Source organism: Mustela putorius, unplaced genomic scaffold, assembly GCF_011764305.1.
Source record: "Mustela putorius furo isolate JIRA1106 unplaced genomic scaffold, ASM1176430v1.1 tig00000460_pilon_pilon_pilon, whole genome shotgun sequence".
NCBI lineage: Eukaryota > Metazoa > Chordata > Mammalia > Carnivora > Mustelidae > Mustela > Mustela putorius.
The window spans coordinates 16,067,493-16,076,053 of record NW_025421389.1 but is presented as its reverse complement, the minus strand read 5'-3'; positions in this window follow the sequence as shown (position 1 = coordinate 16,076,053).

The following is an 8,561-nucleotide window of genomic DNA, read 5'->3' as shown; positions in this document are numbered from 1 at the left end:
CTCTTCGCAGATGACATGATACTTTACATGGAAAACCCAAAACACTCCACCCCTAAACTACTAGAACTCATACAGCAATACCAAAATGTGGCAGGATACAAAAGCAATGCACAGAAATCAGTTGCTTTCTTATACACTACAATGAAAAAACAGAAAGGGAAATTAGAGAATCTATTCCATTTACTATAGCACCAAGAACCATAAGATACCTGGGAATAAACCTAACCAAAGAAGTAAAGGTCTGTACTCGAATAACTACACCACACTCATGAAAGAGACTGAAGAAGACACAAAAAGTTGGAAAAGCATTCCATGCTCTTGGATAGGAAGAATAAACATTGTTAAAATGTCTATATTGCAATCAAGATAAAGAGTCATATTGATATGAATACAATAATGGTAGGAGATCTTAACACGCCTCTCTCAGAAATAGACAGATCATCCAAGCAGAAAATCAATAAAGACACAAGAGCATTGAATGACACATTGGACCAGATGGGCCTCATAGATATATACAGAACATTCCACCCTAAAGCAACAGAATACTCATTCTTCTCAAGTGCACATGGAACCTTCTCAAGAATAGACCACATACTGGGTCACAAATCAGGACTCAACCAATACCAAAAGACTGAGATTATTCCCTGCATATTCTCTGATCACAATGCTTTGAAACTGGAGCTCAATCACAAGGAAAAGTTCAGAAGGAACTCAAACACCTGGAATCTAATGGCCAGCTTGTTTAAGAATGCTTGGATCAACCAGGAGATCAAAGTAGAACTGAAACAATTCATGGAAACCAATGAGAATGAAGACACTTCGGTCCCAAACCTATGGGATACAGCAAAGGCGGTCCTAAGGGGGAAAATACATAGCCATCCAAGCCTCCCTCAAAAAAATTGAAAAATCCAGAACACAGCACCTTTCTCTACACTTTAAAGAACTGGAGAATCAACAACAAATCAAACCAACTCCACACATAAGAAGGGAAATAAGATTAGAGCAGAGATCAATGAGGTAGAAACCAGAGATACAGTAGAACGTATCAATGAAACTAGAAGCTGTTTTTTAGAAAGAAATAATAAGATCGACAAACCATTGGCCACACTAATCCAAAAGAAAAGAGAAAGCTCAAATTCATAAAATTATGAATGAAAAGGGAGAGATCACAACTAACACCAAGGAAGTAGAAACAATCATCAGGAGTTATTATCAACAGTTATATGCCAATAAGTTAAGCAACCTACATGAAATGGATGCATTCCTTGAAAACTGTAAAATCCCAAAATTGAACCAGGAAGAAACTGACAACCTGAATAGACCGATATCAAGTAACGAGATTGAAGCAGTGATCAAAAACCTCCCAAAAAACAAGAGCCCAGGACCTGACGGATTCCCTGGGGAATTCTACCAAACTTTCAAAGAAGAAATAACACCTATTCTACTGAAGCTGTTTCAAAAAATTGAAGAAGAAGGAAAACTTCCAGATTCTTTTTATGAAGCCAGCATTACCCTGATCCCCAAACCAGGCAAAGAACCCACCAGAAAGGAGAATTTCAGACAAATATCACTGATGAATATGGATGCTTAGATTCTCAACAAGATCCTAGCCAACAGGATCCAACAGCACATTAAAAAGATTATCCACCATGACCAGGTGGGGTCCATCCCTGGGTTAGAATGGTGATTTAACATTCGCAAATCAATCAATGTGATAGAACAAATCAATAAGAGAAGAGAGAAGAACCACATGGTCCTCTCAATTGATGCAGAAAAAGCATTTGACAAAATCCAGCATCTGTGTCTGATTAAAACGCTTCAAAGTATAGGGATAGAGGGGACATTCCTGAACTTCATCAAATCTATCTATGAAAGACCCACAGCAAATATCATCCTCAATGGGAAAAAGCTCACAGGCTTTCCATTGAGATTAGGAACACGACAAGGATGCCCACTCTCACCACTCTTGTTCAACATAGTATTAGAATTTCTAGCAACAGCAATCAGACAACAAAGAGAAATAAAATGTATCCAAATTGGTAATGAAGACGTCAAACTCTCTCTCTTTGCAGATGACATGATTCTTTATATGGAAAACCTAAAAGACTCCACCCCCAAACTAGAACTCATACAGCAATTCAGTAATGTGGCAGGATACAAAGTCAAGGTACAGAAATCAGTGGCTTTCTTATACACTAACAATGAAAATACAGAAAGGGAAATTAGAGAATCGATTCCATTTATTATACAACCAAGAACCATAAGATACCTAGGAATAAACCTAACCAAAGAGGTAAAGGATCTGTACTCGAGGAACTACAGAACACTCATGAAAGAAATTGAGGAAGATACAAAAAGATGGAAGACCATTCCATGCTCTTGGATCGGAAGAATAAACATTGTTAAAATGTCTCTACTGCCTAGAGCAATCTATACTTTTAATGCCGTTCCGATCAAAATCCCACCAGTATTTTTCAAAGAACTGGAGCAAATAATCTTAAAATTTGTATGGAATCATAAGGGACCTCGAATCGCTAAGGAAATGTTGAAAAACAAAAACAAAACCAGGGTCATCACATTACCTGATTTCAAGCTTTACTACAAAGCTGTGATCACCAAGACAGCATGGTACTGGCATAAAAACAGACACATGGACCTGTGGAACAGAGTAGAGAGGCTATATATGGACCCTCAACTCTATGGTCAAATAATCTTCGACAAAACGAAAAAATATACAGTGGAAAAAAGACAGTCTCTTCAATAAATGGTGGTGTGAAAACTGGACAGCTATATGTAGAAGAATGAAACTCGAGCATTCTCTTACACTGTACACAAAGATAAACTCAAAATGGATAAAAGACCTCATCGTGAGACAGGAATCCATCAGAATCCTGGAGGAGAACATAGGCAGTAACCTCTTCGATATCAGCCACAGCAACTTCTTTCAAGATATGTCTCCAAAGGCAAAGGAAACAAAATGAACTTTTGGGACTTCACCAAAATCAAAAGTTTCTGCACAGCAAAGGAGACAGTCAACAAAACAAAGAGGCAACCCGCAGAATGGGAGAAGATATTTGCAAATGACAGTAGAGACAAAAGGTTAATATCCAGGATCTATAAAGAACTCCTGAACTCAACACATACAAAACAGACAATCATATAAAAAAATGGGCAAAAGATATGAACAGATACTTCTCCAATGAAGACATACAAATAGCTATCAGACACATGAAGAAATGTTCATCATCACTAGCCCTCAGGGAGATTCAAATTAAAACCACCTTGAGATACCACCTTACACCAGTTAGAATGGCCAAAATTAGCAAGACAGGAAATAACCTGTGTTGGAGAGGATGTGGAAAAAGGGGAACCCTCTTACACTGTTGGTGGGAATGCAAGTTGGTGCAGCCACTTTGGAGAACAGTGTAGAGATTCCTTAAGAAATTAAAAATAGAGCTTCCCTATGACCCTGCAGTTGCACCACTGGATATTTACCCCAAAGATACAGATATAGTGAAAAGAAGGGCCATCTGTACCCCAATGTTCATAGCAGCAATGACCACGGTCACCAAACTGTTGAAACAATCAAGATGCCCTTCAACGGATGAATGGATTATGAAGTTGTGGTCCATATACACTATGGAGTATTATGCCTCCATCAGAAAGGATGAATACCCAACTTTTGTATCAACATGGATGGGACTGCAAGAGATTATGCTGAGTGAAATAAGTCAAGCAGAGAGAGTCAACTATCTTTTGGTTTCACTTATGTGTGGAGCATAACAAATAACAAGGAGCACATAGGGAGATGGAGAGGATATGGGAGTTGAGGGAAATTGGAAGGGGAGGTGAACCATGAGAGACTATGGACTCTGAAAAACAACCTGAGGGTTTTGAAGGGGCGGGGGTGGGAGGTGGGACATTGGAGGAGTCAGGTGGTGGGTAGAAAGGGGGGTACGCATTTCATGGAGCACTGGGTGTGGTGCAAAAGCAATGTATTCTGTTATGCTGAAAAGAAATTAAAACAAACAAACAAACAAACAAACAAAAAATTTGCTATCCTGGGGTGCCTGGGTGGCTCAGTGCATTAAAGCCTCTGCCTTCGGCTCGGGTCATGATCCCAGGGTCCTTGGATTGAGCCCCACATTGGGCTCTCTCCTCAGCAGGGAGCCTGCACCCCCCTCTCTCTTTCTGCCTGCCTTTCTGCCTACTTGTAATCTCTGTCTGTCAAATAAATAAATAAAATCTTTTTTAAAAAATGTCTATATAGTCTACAGCAATCTATATTTTCAATGCCATCCCCATCGAAATTCCACTGGCATTTTTCAAAGTGCTGGAACAAACAATCCTAAAATTTATATGGAACCAGAAAAGACCTTGAATTGCTAAAAAAAAATGTTGAAAAAGAAAAACAAAACTGGGGGCATCACGTTGCCTGATTTCAAGCTTGACTACAAAGCTGTGATCACCAAGATAGCATGGCATGGTACTGGCACAAAAAGAGACACAAAGACCAGTGGAACAGAGTAGAGAGCCCAGATATGGACCCTCAATTCTATGGTCAAATAATGTTCAACAAAGCAGGAAAAAATATACAGTGGAAAGAAGACAGTCTCTTCAATAAATAGTGCTGAGAAAATTGGACAGCTATACGTAGAAGAATGACTTGACCATTCTTTTACTCCATACACAAAGATAAACTCGAAATGGATAAAAGACCTCAATATGAGGCAGGAATCTATCAAAATCATAGAGGAGGGACGCCTGGGTGGCTCAGTTGGTTAAGCGGCTTGGCTCAGATCATGACCCTGGCGTCCTGGGATCGAGTCCCACATTGGGCTCCTTGATAGGCAGGGAGCCTGCTTCTCCCTCTGCCTCTGCCTGCCACTCTGTCTGCCTGTGCTTTCTCTCTCTCTCTCTGATAAAAAAAAAAATCATATCTTTGAAAAAGATGGATGGTACTTTGATAGGAATTGCATTAAATGTGTAGATTGCTTTAGGTAGCATAGACATTTTCACAATATTTATTCTTCCAATCCAGGAACATGGAACATTTTTCCATTTCTTTGTGTCTTCCTCAATTTCTTTCATGAGTACTTTATAGTTTTCTGAGTATAGATTCTGTGTCTCTTTGGTTAGGTTTATTCCTAGGTATCTTATAGTTTTGGGTGCAATTGTAAATGGGATTGACTCTTTAATTTCCCTTTCTTCTGTCTTGCTGTTGGTGTAGAGAAATGCAACTGATTTCTGTGCATTGATTTTATATCCTGACACTTTACTGAATTCCTGTATAAGTTCTAGCAGTTTTGGAGTGGAGTCTTTTGGGTTTTCCACATATAGTATCATATCATCTGCGAAGAGTGATAATTTGACTTCTTCTTTGCCGATTTGGATGCCTTTAATTTCCTTTTGTTGTCTATTGCTGAGGCTAGGACCTCTAGTACTATGTTGAATAGCAGTGGTGATAATGGACATCCCTGCCGTGTTCCTGACCTTAGCGGAAAAGCTTTCAGTTTTTCTCCATTGAGAATGATATTTGCGGTGGGTTTTTCATAGATGGCTTTGATGATATTGAGGTATGTGCCCTCTATCCCTACACTTTGAAGAGTTTTGATCAGGAAGGGATGCTGTACTTTGTCAAATGCTTTTTCAGCATCTATTGAGAGTATCATATGGTTCTTGTTCTTTCTTTTATTGATGTGTTGTATCACATTGACTGATTTGCGGATGTTGAACCAACCTTGCAGCCCTGGAATAAATCCCACTTGGTCGTGGTGAATAATCCTTTTAATGTACTGTTGAATCCTATTGGCTAGTATTTTGTTGAGTATTTTCGCATCAGTGTTCATCAAGGATATTGGTCTATAGTTCTCTTTTTTGGTGGGATCCTTGTCTGGTTTTGGGATCAAGGTGATGCTGGCCTCATAAAATGAGTTTGGAAGTTTTCCTTCCATTTCTATTTTTTGGAACAGCTTTAGGAGAATAGGAATTAGTTCTTCTTTAAATGTTTGGTAGAATTCCCCTGGGAAGCCGTCTGGCCCTGGGCTTTTGTTTGTTTGGAGATTTTTAATGACTGTTTCAATCTCCTTACTGGTTATGGGTCTGTTCAGGCTTTCTATTTCTTCCTGGTTCAGTTGTGGTAGTTTATATGTTTCAAGGAATGCATCCATTTCTTCCAGATTGTCAAATTTATTGCCGTAGAGTTGCTCATAGTATGTTCTTATAATAGTTTGTATTTCTTTGGTGTTAGTTGTGATCTCTCCTCTTTCATTCATGATTTTATTTATTTGGGTCCTTTCCCTTTTCTTTTTGATAAGTCGGGCCAGGGGTTTATCAATTTTATTAATTCTTTCAAAGAACCAGCTCCTACTTTTGTTGATTTGTTCTATTGTTTTTTTGGTTTCTCTTTCATTGATTTCTGCTCTGATCTTTATGATTTCTCTTCTCCTGCTAGGCTTAGGGTTTCTTTCTTGTTCTTTCTCCAGCTCCTTTAGGTGTAGGGTTAGATTGTGTACCTGAGACCTTTCTTGTTTCTTGAGAAAGGCTTGTACCGCTATATATTTTCCTCTCAGGACTGCCTTTGTTGTGTCCCACAGATTTTGAACCGTTGTATTTTCATTATCATTTGTTTCCATGATTTTTTTCAATTCTTCTTTAATTTCCCAGTTGACCCATTCATTCTTTAGAAGGATGCTGTTTAGTCTCCATGTATTTTGATTCTTTTCAAACTTCTTTTTGTGGTTGAGTTCTAGCTTTAGAGCATTGTGGTCTGAAAATATGCAGGGAATGATCCCAATCTTTTGATACCGGTTGAGTCCTGATTTAGGACCAAGGATGTGATCTATTCTGGAGAATGTTCCATGTGCACTAGAGAAGAATGTGTATTCTGTTGCTTTGGGATGAAATGTTCTGAATATATCTGTGATGTCCATCTGGTCCAGTGTGTCGTTTAAGGCCTTTATTTCCTTGCTGATCTTTTGCTTGGATGATCTGTCCATTTCAGTGAGGGGAGTGTTAAAGTCCCCTACTATTATTGTATTATTGTTGATGTATTTCTTTGATTTTGTTATTAATTGGTTTATATAGTTGGCTGCTCCCACGTTGGGGGCATAGATATTTAAAATTGTTAAATCTTCTTGTTGGACAGAACCTTTGAGTATGATATAGTGTCCTTCCTCATCTCTTATTATAGTCTTTGGCTTAAAATCTAATTGATCTGATATAAGGATTGCCACTCCTGCTTTCTTCTGATGTCCATTAGCATGGTAAATTCTTTTCCACCCCCTCACTTTAAATCTGGAGGTGTCTTCGGGCTTAAAATGAGTTTCTTGGAGGCAACATATAGATGGGTTTTGTTTTTTTATCCATTCTGATACCCTGTGTCTTTTGACAGGGGCATTTAGCCCATTAACATTCAGGGTAACTATTGAGAGATATGAATTTAGTGCCATTGTTTTGCCTGTAAGGTGACTGTTACTGTATATGGTCTCTGTTCCTTTCTGATCTACCACTTGTAGGCTCTCTCTTTGCTTAGAGGACCCCTTTCAAGATTTCCTGTAGAGCTGGTTTGGTGTTTGCAAATTCTTTCAGTTGTTGTTTGTCCTGGAAGCTTTTAATCTCTCCTTCTATTTTCAATGATAGCCTAGCTGGATATAGTATTCTGGGCTGCATGTTTTTCTCATTTAGTGCTCTGAAAATATCATGCCAGCTCTTTCTGGCCTGCCAGGTCTCTGTGGATAAGTCAGATGCCAATCTAATATTTTTACTATTGTATGTTACAGACTTCTTTTCCCGGGCTGCTTTCAGGATTTTCTCTTTGTCACTGAGACTTGTAAATTTTACTATTAGGTGACGGGGTGTGGGCCTATTCTTATTGATTTTGAGGGGCGTTCTCTGAACCTCCTGAATTTTGATGCTCGTTCCCTTTGCCATATTGGGGAAATTCTCCCCAATAATTCTCTCTAGTATACCTTCTGCTCCCCTCTCTCTTTCTTCTTCTTCTGGAATCCCAATTATTCTAATGTTGTTTCGTCTTATGGTGTCACTTATCTCTCGAATTTTCCCCTCGTGGTCCAGTAGCTGTTTGTCCCTCTTTTGCTCAGCTTCTTTATTCTCTGTCATTTGGTCTTCTATATCACTAATTCTTTCTTCTGCCTCATTTATCCTAGCAGTGAGAGCCTCCATTTTTGATTGCACCTCATTAATAGCTTTTTTGATTTCAACTTGGTTAGATTTTAGTTCTTTTATTTCTCCAGAAAGTGCTTTTATATCTCTCGAGAGGGTTTCTCTAATATCTTCCATGCCTTTTTCGAGCCCGGCTAGAACCTTGAGAATTGTCATTCTGAACTCTAGATCTGACATATTACCAATGTCTGTATTGATTAGGTCCCTAGCCTTCGGTACTGCCTCTTGTTCTTTTTTTTGTGTTGAATTTTTCCGTCTTGTCATTTTGTCCTGAGAACATAATATGAAGGGGCAAGTAAAATACTAAAAGGGTGGCAACAACCCCAGGAAAGTATGCTTTAACCAAATTAGAAGAGATCCCAAATCGTGACGGGGGA